This window comes from Grus americana, chromosome 1, assembly GCF_028858705.1.
Source record: "Grus americana isolate bGruAme1 chromosome 1, bGruAme1.mat, whole genome shotgun sequence".
Taxonomy (NCBI): domain Eukaryota; kingdom Metazoa; phylum Chordata; class Aves; order Gruiformes; family Gruidae; genus Grus; species Grus americana.
The window spans coordinates 82880452-82893928 of NC_072852.1; the positions used below are offsets into that span (position 1 = coordinate 82880452).

Genomic DNA, 13477 nt, shown 5'->3' on the forward strand with positions numbered 1-13477 from the left:
ATATCATGTGGTAGTCAGAGGAATGGGACATGTAATAGAAGCCTTTATATCAGATTTGTGTCAACAAAGGATTCCCGACAAATCCCTGCAATTTTCCCTTGGACAGAGTCTACCTTGAAAATCTTCCAGCAGTCCAGTGCAAAGTAGTTGCAGCAAATGAGAGGATCAGTCTGCATATTTATGGGAACTTTGAGGAAATACTACATCGATGACTTCACACTGAAAGCTATTTTCCAGAAGAAACTCTTTTTCTTAACTTTTGTTGAAATTTAGTTATAACATAGAGTTTAAATGCAAGATTCCATATTACTGTAAATGCTTTGTGGTCTTTGGCATATAGTCGAGACAGCGTCAGAATAGGAAGAGATGTAGGTAAGCATTGTTTACGTGGCAGCGTTACGTTCTATCTCTGCAGTAGGAGCTCTGAGTCTTCTGCACAGGCCAGTACAGTTGGTGGTAATGCCCCAGGATGGAAAAGACATTTCAGTAGTCTAAAACCACAAAAGGTGCATGGTAACAAAATGCTGCACGAAAGGCCTCCCTTGTAGCCTTGCCTCTGATTGGAAGGTGTGTATTTCCCCTAAATATTTCTGTCCCTGTTCCCACAACTTAGCTAAACGACCTGGTTTATCAATAATCTTCACAACAGGATCTTGTCCACTTTCTGTGACACCAGACGTTCAGAAAATCTTCGGCTTGGTATAGGGACTTTAAGCAAGTCTCTGAGGGGAAATGGAGCATCCCAAATCACCATGACCCAAATCACCAATCCCAAATCACTCATGACTCTTTCCAGAGGTCCTCTCGGTGGCCTCATATCCAGTCATCTTCGGGGTCCCTTCTCCAGTTCTAGAAATAGCGCAGGTAGGGTCAGCTCAAGTCTGTGCTCACCCAATGGTATTTAGGTACCCATTCTATTCTTGCTCTCTCCCGTGTGTGAACAACCACCATAAACGCAGCCTCATCCCTTGTTATATGTGAATGCCAGAGTTTTTTTTAACTCAATGCATTAGAGGGCTGATTTTTTGCATGCCGCTCACATAGTTCACTCTGTGTAATTCAAGTATGTTGAATTTACTCCCATGCAGATTGTACATCTTTAAAACATTCATCTCTTCACTACCTGTGAGGATGACCCAAGCATAAATTACCACCATTTCTATTCTTTTCAGATTCATTGTCATGCAGTAACTCATTGCTCTCCAAGAATCTATTTAATATTACACTTTTTTCTTTGCTGAGCATTATTGCTGTTTCTAATTATTTTCCTAGTTGTATCAGCCATAATTTGTCCTCCTTGAATCTCATTCTATTTCATGCTTGCATTTCTGACTTCTCAACAGCCCAGTATTTAAGTCTTTGTCCTCTTCACTATTCACAACCTCTCCTAATTTAGTATCATCTGCAAATTCAATTGACATGACTTTCAGAGTCATTGCTATATTAAATATAGGACAAAGAGTATACTGATCTCTGACTAAATACTACATCACAGTTTCATGTATAGATTGCCACTGCTTCATTTTTCTGGTATGGGACTACAGAAATTTATTTTTCTGATATACCTACTCCATTTTTGTTAATGATAGGAAGGAATCAGACAGTATTTTCAAGAGAATGAAATGTGAAACACTGATTTTCACTGCTTCCTATTTTGCCAACTTGTTTTATATTAAAGCCAACTGGGGCATTTCAAAGCAACTTTTGATAGATCTACATTTTACTGCCAACTACCAACACAAATATTTCTTAAAGAAAAAAAAAAGGTGCGTGATCTGGGATACTGGTGGGAAGGAGCTCCCTGGAGATCTTTGTGTGTTTTCTATACAGTTTTAGCACATATATACAACTTGAATAAATACTGCGTAATTCAGTCTAGTGTATGGGTAGTTATTATTTCCCTGTTTGGAAATCAGAAAGGATTTGGAATTAGAGTGCTAGGAACTTTTGCTCTCCATCTTATGTTTAGATCTGGGAGATCTAAACAAATTTTTATGAAGTTGTTGTTGGCTTAGTGGAAAGCAGTTAAGATGTGCTTGTCAGTCAGCTTTGGTCTAATATCTCTACTCCCTTGTGTAGAAAAAAAATAAATCCCGAACCACCCACTGAAGAAACAAGTGACCAGGCATTGTGATTTGGTGGTTTGAAACTCCAGCTTTGGGAGCACTGGGAAGTATCGTACTTCATTAGAAGTGACTGACAATTTTTTAATGTCAAAAATGTATATAATTTACAAAAATAAATTTATCATCAAATTTACATTTTGGAAAAATGAAAATTGGTACAAACACTTATGGTTGTTATTCCCTGAAATCACAACTCTCAAAAGTCTAAAGATAATGTTGATAGTACCATAATGTATGTCTGTCATTACTTTTTCAAGTCCATTAATCTCTGATTTTTGTTATTGCCTTCCAGTGTTTCCTTGACATCTCTTTCTTACTATTCCGTACTCTTCCACTCTTGTATCGAGTTTTGGGGGGGAGGCTGTGTGTGTGAAGATATGGAGGTGTTCATTATGGATATCTACTCAATATAGACTTTCTCCATAATCAGCCAAAACAAATATTCTTCCTAGACACAGGCTCAGGCCAAGAGCCAGGTTGGTCTCTCTGACCCTTCCCTCTGGAAGTGCCTCTTTCTGCACTGACTGCAGAGGAAGTTGGTACCAATTACTCCCGCTATACTGAAGCAAGGCTTTGTGAGTACCTTCTTCCCTTGTTCTGCTTCTGTCCCAGAATGTAACACATCTGGTGTCTCTATTTCTCACCTCCCAGTCCTTGTTCATTTTGTGTGCTCACAGTATGGTGATGCATATCTAGTATTGGTTAAAGAGATAATGCAGAAATGGTACACTGATAAATTTCACTGTTTGGCTTTAAGCAGTCAGGTAGAATGGCTCAGTGGGAGAAAGCTCACGGGCAGGACTCCTGTACCTCTGAAATGTGTCCTTTTTGAAGCAGACGTGGACAGAGCGGAAGGCTGCTTTGGTCTTGTACCCCTCCCCATCTTTGCAGTCTTCCATTTGTTGATGGCTTACCCAGAACTCTTCTCTGCACGCCATTCATGTATTATTGGCAATAGTTTGGCTGTATAGATTGTGTTCTGCAGTCGAGTGTCAATTTTTATAGCATATTCAAATGTTAGAACACAAACTTAATTAACATTTTACAGCTGGTAATAAATGCTCTGGAGTCAGGGAAAGAATCTAGCATAGCCACATCCCATTTTGATTCTTTCCCTGCTTCTCAAACATTTCATTACCAACTTAAAATTGTTACTAAAATTTACACAACTTCATTCTCCTCTGCTGTTGGTGTGATCATTCACAGTTAGTGTAAGCTAAATTTGAAATTGCAAACAAAGGAAACCGATAATGTGTTGCATGCCTTTTTCTCCCACTTTATGTTGGGATAAGTGACTTCACATGATGTAAGACAATGGAGAATCTGATTTTAAGTGTGCAATGCCAAAGCCTTGGGGTGGGATTCTACTTCACTGAAGTCACTGGGACTTTTGCGATTGATTTCACAGCAAGAATTTCAGCCTAGATTCTTCAAGCTAGGACACTGGCCCAGATTTGGGCCAGACAAGCTTCAAGGAAACAGAAAGGACATCTTTCCTCAGAGTCTAGCACTAAATGCATCTCATCTGGAACCGAAGTCATATGCTCAGTTAATTTTTTTAATTGTGTTCCCTTCACATTAAGGGAACTAATACATGTAGTTTAGAGAAGTAACAAGACTATTAAATGTTGCTAAGAGACTCCCACATAAAGAATTGTAATTCGAGCTTTGAAAATTGCAAAAATGCCAACTGGCTTAGTTCCACTGGGCCCAAGTTGCTTATATTAAAGTGTGTAATTGTGACTAAATGAGTGATTTTACAGATAAATTTCAGGTAAACTATTCTCTGTCTGAGGCAAATAGATTTGAAGTTACAAAAGGTGACATAGTTTTGGACCTTTTTATATTCTAGGGCGAGATACTGCAAGTAGTTGGGCATTTGATTGTGTAACCGACATCTTTTAAAAGGACTTACACAGAAAAGATAGTCCTATACTTAGAATAATTTACAGAGAGAAACTTTTAAAATCACTGCCGATATTAAAATGGTACTGAATTATGGGACATAGTAAAATGTTGGTTTTTTTCCTGAAAAATTACACTGGATACATTGTTTTTAAATATCCCTCTTTTATTATTCCATTAACTTCTCCATCAGATATTCACAGTTTACATGAGAAAGTGTGAAACCAGATTGACTATTAGAGTAATGGTGCTCTGGATTTCCGGGTACAAAGTGGTTGCAAATCCAGTTAACTGCAGGACAATGTAAGGTAGTAAGTATTGCTGATAATTGACTTTTTTTCTAAAGCCAGTCTTTGAAACTCACCTTGTTCTCCCTTTGTTTAATGTGCCCGATAGGTCCTTTTCTAGTCAATATCAAAGTGTATTAAATTGATCTAATCACACAAATTAAAGTAGGCACATGTCTGGCTCTGAATCTGTCTTCCTTATGCATGACTGTATTTATATAAGCATATTTTAAAGCCATGTGTGGCATTTCATTACCTTCTTTAAGAAAGTTTACTAAAAAAAAAAAAAAAATAGAATTGATTAGGTGACAGGATATCCCTTCATGCCATGAACTTAATTTGTGGCATTCCACTATCATCTTCCCTACTATGACAGAGCTGTGTACCACTGTCATTCAGTTGCTTTGGAAATCCCACCAGATGTCTAAGTGTATTTCTACATCTGGCCCTTTGCCTTCTCAGGATCAGACTCATTATGATTTATTAATCATCTACAAAGAGCATTGCTAAACAATGAATATTTATGACTACAGATGTAACCCTATTGTTTGTGTAAATTATAGTGTTTTTCTGGTAATGTTCTCAATGGCTTCAAGTTTACATAAATAATTCATACTTGTAAAGCCATATGTTAAACTGTCATTGTAAAAAAAGAAGTGCTGCCAGTTTTCACTTGAACCATATGTAAATATCAAGAAGTTGATTTTAAACAGTGATATAAAGACTAAGCACCTTAATGCCATTTACACAATAATGATTGCAGTATGCTACAATGCACTAGATGCATTAAGATGTGTATCAAAGGCAAAATAAGTTTTAAATAGAGAAGAGAAAGGAACAATTTTTATTTCTGAATAAACTACAGTGTATTAAATTAACCAAGTCTAGCTTTACAAATTTAAATTACAGTGATAGCACACCTCCAGCCTTTTTTCATTATTTCTAAGTGAGTGAAGCAGCTTGAAATATTTCCCTGAAACTACTGCAAGGAGCATTATTTTTTTTATCTTTGAAATGAAGGTAGAATTTTCAATAACATTGTCATATCTGTGTGTGATTTTGAAATCTTCTGACCCTACCTGTCTACATACCCTACAGCTAATAGTTATCTCCTGATATTGTCTAGATACGTGCTGTTGCTGCAGAGGGAAAATGAGTAAGAAATCTAGTTGGCATGTTGCAGCTTACCCTTATTCCAGCAGTACTGGCATCATTGGGCAAATGGCCACGTTCACCATGCCTTGGAAAATTTTGATAATAGATTTCATCTATGAACTGTAGCTCATATCTCAGTTCTAATTTAATAATCAGAGCTAGTTTTTGTCAAGGTATTCACTGAATGAATGTGATATACATATCTAAGTGATATACATATTATGTGATATACACATTGAAGTGTGTGTATATATATAAAGTGGTATATGTATACAAATATACACATATATATATTTGTGTACTTTGAGAAAGTTCAGAATATTGTGTTACGACTGATAAGGACTAGAAGGTACTTGGATTAGCAGATCCTTTCCTCCATTCTGCCGACGCCTCTGTTGACAGAGAAGAGGCTGGTGTCGTCTTTTCTGCCAGGCTTCCTCGTTCTCCATGACTGGAAGTATGACCCTCCCCTAACACAGTAACCATCACATCATATATCTGGTCCTGTGGAAGGGATGTGCATGCGTGTGGCTTGAGGCACCGGGACTTGTCTACTCACACGTGCTTTGATAAGCCTTGTTGGCCAAGTGAGTGGCCCATGTCAGGGCTGTAGCCCACGGGAGATTTGTTTCCAATCACATTGCAGGGGAAGAAACACAGCTGTGGGCTTGACTGGTTGTTCCCATTCTGAGTGAATGGTGTAAACTAGCAGAAAAGCCAAGAGGTGGCCTGATCACAGTCTGTAAGAACCTACAGCCAAAACTAAAAATCTGCCAGTAGATACTCTTAACTGACAAAGTTGCAGCTCAATGCCAAGACTGGAAGATGCAGATAGGCAAATTCAGCCTGGAAATAAGCCATACATTTTCAATAGCTAGGATAATTAGCAATTGGAATGACCTAATAAGGCTCGTGACTGACTCTTCATCACAGAAATGCTCAAGCTGTGATTAGAAGTTTCTCTAAAAAGAATGTTAGTTAAAACACATTTATTAGCTTTATAGGAAAAATCACCTCAAGGGAGTTCTGTGGTTACAAAGGAGACCAAGACTGGATGGTTAGCAATAACCTTGCTTAGCCTTAAATTCCATTAATTTCCAGGATTCTTCTCATATCTCTCTATTCTGCATTGCTGTCGCAAATGATTTAAAGTCTGTCCATTAAGCTCCACTGAAAGCTATCACAGTGTCTGAGCTATTCTACATGTTTCAAAGACAGCAAAAAGTTTTTAATTAAAAGTTTTGCAGTCCTTCAGCTGGCTCCAAATGAGTCTTGGCAGTTTGTTTTCCATGTGCAAGCCTGAAAAAGAACATTGCTCACAAAACAGAGCCATCTTTACTGTTAAAATGCCCTTACTGCTTTCTAAGTGAGAAGAATAGAAAACGTTGTTCTCTCTTTTAATGAGTCTTAACCCAAAAGCTCTTTTATCTTCTGTGGGAGTGTGAAGGTACAATGCCTAGGGACAGATTCAGACTGGGACAGACACAGGCATTGGCAGATGCCCAAGATGGCAGTGATTTTGCCTCTCCTCTCAGAAGTTTGAGGGCGAGTGGTCCCTAATACAGGCTAGAACAGTCCCATGAACTTGTCCTAAGAGTTTCTTAGCTGTAATTACCACTGTGGGCCACTGCAAGATCCCAGAAATGCTGATGTGCCTTGATTGTGCCTCCTTTTGTGTCACCACCCAGGACTCGACGCTCTTCCAAAACTACCTGTGTTGCAGGCTTTTTCTGGCTCTTAACTTTTAACCTCCAAATAGCTCTGAAGTATCCTTTTATCCTTGCCTTTATCTTATTTCATGCCCCACGTAAAATTATAGGGACCCTTTATTTCAGAAGAAACTCATTTCATTCCATGTTTTGAGTCTGCAATACACATGCAATATTTTGGGTGTTACTTTTAGAGAAGAGCTGTATTTGATACCACAATTCTTATTTCTAGATGCTCATTTGGACAGCACAGTTTATACACAAATTAAAGCTTTTGTTTCTACTAAGAAAAGTGCAGTTATAAAAAATTACATTTATTTGTTTCATACTTCCTGGGCATACTTGGAGATAAATTTCTGGATTATATCATCGGAAATAAAATTTTGCAGCTTTAAGCTATTGCTAGCTATACAAGACCTTAGAAAACCAAGAGAGAGGAGCCCTGGATTCTGTTCTTCCCTGAGCATCTTTCACTAAGTTCCAGTCAATAATTGCAGCTCTGTGCAAGTCCACTGAAGTCATTGGGGTTGCCCAGGTGCAACCGCACTGAAGAGCCTGAATTTCAGAACTGGAGTTACAAAGCAGGATGCAGAAGAGAGAAAGTATGTTGCTTTACTCCCCAAGTGCAGGTTGAGCTGGCATGGCTGATGGTTAGAAACACCTGCTTTGAGGAGGTGTTCTCTTGTGGGAAAATATAAATAAATAACTGAAATACTTGTGATCTGAGCAAACTGGCTGTGGTTTAATTCACAGAGAAACATAGAACTGTTTTCACAAAGTCGCTTGGTGCTGTCCAAGTGCAGTATATTTCCAGGTTTCCACAGCTCAGAGGCCCACCTGAGGATGTAGAGCTGCACATGTTGGATCTTTGCCATGTTAGGTAACTCATAAGGAAATAAATTATCCAGCAAAACCTAGATGGTACTTAATTTATTTTTTTTTCTTTTCTGATTTTTTTTAATTTTATTTTTAATTTTCTAATAGGAAAGAATTGTATTACTGCATGGAACGCATTCAACATTAAACATTAAAACAGGAAAGCATCACTACACCCAGACCAGCAACTACTGTTTCCTCCAATACAATCACAAATACATCACTGTTTTTAAAGAAACTGAAAGAAAGATTTTAAAACATATAATTTAGTTTGTCTTGTTCACCACAAAAACATAATCTCTATCCTGAGGTTTCCTGTCTCCATATAAATATTTCCCTGCCATACAGTTTCTCTTGGGGAATATTCCACAGTGTAACATATCTGTCATTGAGATTGTTCTTCAGATGATCAGTTTCCTCTTGTTACGTCAGTAAATGCATACACCTCTTGGACTGCTTCAGATAGATTCCCTGCCTGCTTGACTGAGTTTTCATCAACCTTCAGGAAATCTTTCCTGTGCCTGTCTAAAATCTAGGCAATGTTCTGTAATGCACAATGTGGATTAGAAGGGGGTATGTGCCATGTCCTGTGAGAAATCTATGAATGAATCCAACTGATGTAGAATAAACCACACTTGCTGCAATGTGCAAGTGTAATATTTTGATCTTAGACAAGGTGTTCTTCATACCTCACAGTACAGTCTTTTAGCGGCTAGATGGCACTATTGCCAGAGAGTAGAATCAGGTGCGATAGAAAATACCAAGCGAATTTACAGATTTGGTTTTCTTAGCAAGAGCCGTAACAGAAAGTAGCTTTCAGCTGCCGACTATATTGATTTAAATTTCAGAATTTGGTTTGTGCCATGTATGCTAAGTAACTCAGTAATATTTTCATCCAGCTTTTTCTTTCTTCTCATAATAGCATAGCAACTCAGGCATGTTGTTCAGATCTCCCTTTGGCTAAGCGCTAGAGAGAATGGCAAACTCATGGCAAAGTCACCTGAGGTTAAAGGAACCACATGCATGAAAGAGAAAGCTGACTAGATGGCATGCTGATCTTCTCTTCCTTTATCCACTTGTCCTTTCTCATGCACATCCTCTCCTCTCTCTTCTTCCCAAATACCCCCTTGTGAGAGGGGGAAAAGTGAGAAACAGCCCTGTGAGCACCAGGGTGAGAGCAGGAGGAGAGATGGTGTTCAAGGTGCCCGAGCAGATATTTCCCTGCAGCCCGTGCAGGGGGCCACCATGGAGCACATACCCACACTGCAGCCTGTGGAGGACCCCATGCCTCAGCGGGCGGCTATTTCCTGAAGGAACTGCAGCCTCTGGAGAGCCCACGCTGGAGCAGGTTTATCCTGAAGGACTGCAGCCCGCGGAAGGACCCATGCTGGAGCAGGGGAAAAGTGAGGGAAGGAAGGAGCGGCAGAGAGGAGCTGTTATGGACTGACCCCATAGCCCACCATTCCCCATCCGCCTGCACCGCTTGAGGAGGGAGGTAGAGGAGTCAGGAATGAAGGGCTGAACTTGGCCCTGGGAAGAAGTTGGGAGGGAGGTGAAGTGGAAGGAGTTTTTAGTTTTGTTTTTATTTTTCACCATCCAAATCTATTTTAAATAGTGATAAATTAAATTTATTTTCATAGAATCATAGAATGGTTTGGGTTGGAAGGGACCTCAAAGATCATCTAGTTCCAACCCCTCTGCTGCGGGCAGGGACACCCTCCACTAGACCACATTGCCCAAAGCCTCATCCAACCTGATCTTAAACACTTCCAGGGATGGGGCAGCCACAACCTCTCTGGGCAACCTGTTCCAGTGCCTCACCACTCTAACAGTAAAGAATTTCTTTCTAACATCTAATCTAAATTGACCGTCTTTCAGCTTAAACCCATTACCCCTTGTCCTGTCACTACACTCCCTGATAAACAGTCCCTCTGCAGCTTTCCTGTAGGCCCCCTTCAGATACTGGTAAGCTGCAATTAGATCTCCCCGGAGCCTTCTCTTCTCCAGGCTGAACAATCCCAACTCTCTCAGCCTGTCCTCACAGGAGAGGTGCTCCAGCCCTCTGATCAGCTTCGTGGCCCTCCTCTAGACTTGCTCCAACAGCTCCATGTCTCTCCTGTACTGGGGCCCCCAGAGCTGGATGCAGTACTCCAGGTGGGGTCTCACCAGAGCGGAGTAGAGGGGCAGGATCACCTCCCTCGACCTGCTGGTCACACCTCTTTTGATGCAGCCCAGGACACGGTTGGCTTTCTGGGCTGCAAGCGCACACTGCCGGCTCATGTTGAGCTTTTCATCAATCAATACCCCCAAGTCCTTCTCCTCAGGGCTGCTTTCAATCCATTCTCTGCCCAGCCTGTAGTTGTGCTTGGGATTGTGCCAACCCACATGCAGGACCTTGCACTTGGCCTTCTTGAACTTCATGTGGCTCACACGGGCCCACCTCTCCAGCCTGTCAAGGTCCTTCTGGATGGCATCCCTTCCCTCCAGCGTGTCGACCCCACCACACAGCTTGGTGTCATCAGCAAACTTGCTGAGGGTGCACTCGATCCCACTGTCCATGTCACTGACAAAGATGTTAAACAGTGCCAGTCCCAGTACCAACCCCTGAGGAGCGCCACTCGTCACCGTTCTCCACTTGGACATTTTCCACAACTCAAGCCTGGTTTGCCTGTGATAGCAATTGGTAAATTATCTTCCTGTCTTTACCTCTATGCACAAGCTTTTTCATCTTAATTCCTCCCCCCCCACCATGTTGTAGTGGGAGAGTGAGAGAGAAGCTGGGTGGGCATCTGACAGCCAGTCAAGGTCAATCCACCACAAAAGAAAGGGCTATTTTTGTCCCGTTCAACAAGGTAAATCCATATTTCAGTCCATATTTCATTTAGTTATTCCCAGTAATAAATTGAAATTTTAAGAATTAGAATATATACTTCTAAATCTTTATTCCAGGAACTTATGTTATTGAACTCATCAGGCACAAAGTGCTTTTGAAAAGCAATAATTATGTAAAACAAGTATTCAGGTGCTAAACCTAGGGCTTCCAAAATGACTGGTGATGCTGGATGCCTCTGTATTCTTAACACACATGCTGAGATTAAAGAGGGCAAACACTGTAATAACTGCAGTCCTTAAACTCTCCTGAAGTTGGGACCCTTAAATGGATTAATCCTAATGTCTCTTAATGCTTAAAAATGTAGGCTTAGGCACACCTTAGCTTCTGATATTCATCTCTAAAAGTACATGTCAATCATTGCTCAATTTTCCTAGGTTTTCTTCTTTTCTGTAACTATCCAGTTCTATTTTACAGAAAAAAAAGAAGAAAAAAAGAAGAAAAAAAAAGAAAGAAAAAAAGAAAGAAAAAAAAAGAAAAAAAGAAAAAAAGAAAAAAAAAAGGAGATAGGTCAAACAAGGCAAATAGCTGTTTCTTTTTCATAACAGACAAGTGTTTCTTAAGGTATTCCCTGATTTCTCGGTTTTGTAAGCAGCTGAGGTGTTATCCAGGAGTCTTCCAGCATGTGATTTTTTTTCTTGACTTGGAAAGCCAGTAGATCATGGCAGAATCCTGGCTGATGTTTCAAAATACAGTAAATGTCTTACATCACCAGAAATATTCAAAAAACCCCAAAACATAAAAAACCTTAGCCACTTCGGCACTCAGAATTTGCTGAGCATGATTCATGATAGGTGAAAGTTTGATCGTGATATTATGATTACTTATTTTCCAAAATTCTTACTGCTAGAGAGATTGTTGAAGTAATTTTCTTGGTAATTTTTGGCTTTTCTTGGCCCTTTTGTATAAACCACAATTTTCTCTTTCCACCTCAGTATGGTTATGAAAGATTTTCTTCTTTCGTTTAACTGCTTTGGCTAGCATTAACTCATTCTGCTGTTTTGCCTCTGTAGTGTTTTTCCCCTAGTGAAATTGTTAGACATGGTGTCCTTCAGGCCTTCTTGGAGTATAATCACTTAGACCTTCTTTATGTCCTGTATAATTGCTGAGTGGTAAAAGCCAAAATGAAATGAAATGCATCTGTGCTTTCACAGAAATGCTTTTTAAAGTAGCCTTCCAGCTAAATGATGGACTCCATTTATGTACTGTATGGAGTATTTATGTACTGCATACATTGGGCCAAATTATTTGTGCTTCTGCTTGGGTTTGCTATGGCCCAGTCCTGCCAGCATTCTCCCAAAGGAGACATGCTCAACTTGTCTGTTTGAACAGCTGAGCTGAGAAGAAGGGATGCTGAGTAATACTACTTCCCACAGTGTTTGAGGCACCACCACAATGGCAAAGGATGTGTAGACAGGATCATGTCTTCAGTCTAATTCCACATCCCAGGAAACTCCACGAGAAAATTCACGGCTGCATTCCTGCCCTTGGAGTATATACTGTATTCCTACTGCTACTTTGGGAAAGCCTTTTACAAAGGCATGATACTCCCAGATTTTTATTTTTATCTGAGGACAATTGTGCCTTAGAAATGGTCTATTTGAAACCTTTGACCTGAACTCTAATCTGATTTAAATTCATTTAAATTCAGAATAACTCTGAGTTAACTCCAATGTAAGTGAAGTACTAGTCCATGGGATAGCAACAGCGGTTCACAGAAATGCAAACAGCAGCTGGGTCTGTGTCCTTAGTTAATTTGATTATATAGTTCTAGCTTAACTTAAACAAAGTAATGACCTTACTATTTTTTTAAGAAACCTATTTTGAGAGGAGGGAATCATATTTCTTATATAAATCCACTTTCAAATATCTTCTTTAGATGTACATGTTGCTAGACATGTAGTTAGGTTTGTGTGGGGAGAGTAAAAGCATACTAGATTTCATCGATCACAGTTGCTTTACATTAGGCAATGAAGAGAGAGATGCTGTTTGCACATGGAGAAAACAAGGTTGGCAGCAGAGATCACAGAGGGGGCTTGCCTTTGTAGTTTCTCTCTTTTATAGACCAAGCACCAGGAGAAGAATTGGGGTGTCTTTGCCAGAACTATCTTAGGGACCACATTTGGCTAAGGTAATCATTGGAGAAAAAGTCTGGGCTCAACGTTAGTAAGCATTCTTTTCATGATTTCTGTCTGAAGCACTACTCTTCTGCAGTTTTATGAGAAGCAATTCAAAATAAATGGTTGAATCTTGCTCTGCCTAAATGTAAATTAAGGTGAATCTCAGGGCTTTTTCCTGATATGAATTTTAGTGAGAGCTGAATAAATTTTGACAAATATTAAAATCGTAGTTACACATGATATTTTCTGATTTTTGCAGACATTTTCTATATGTCTTATTTACCCTCTTACCCCCTTTTCTCTCAAATTAAAGTCTGCTTTAAAATATCAGTGTTCTAAATCTTATAATCATCTTCAAAATTACAACAGGAATATGGGAATTGAGAATGTTTTTCAATAAAGGATCTTA

The 13477-nt window shown here is 39.6% G+C and overlaps 1 protein-coding gene across 1 annotated transcript in view; it reads left to right on the plus strand.

Moving 5' to 3' along the window:
- ANO2 (anoctamin 2) overlaps positions 1-13477 on the plus strand; it is a 198777-nt gene that overhangs the window by 138984 nt on the left and 46316 nt on the right. The window lies entirely within an intron of this gene.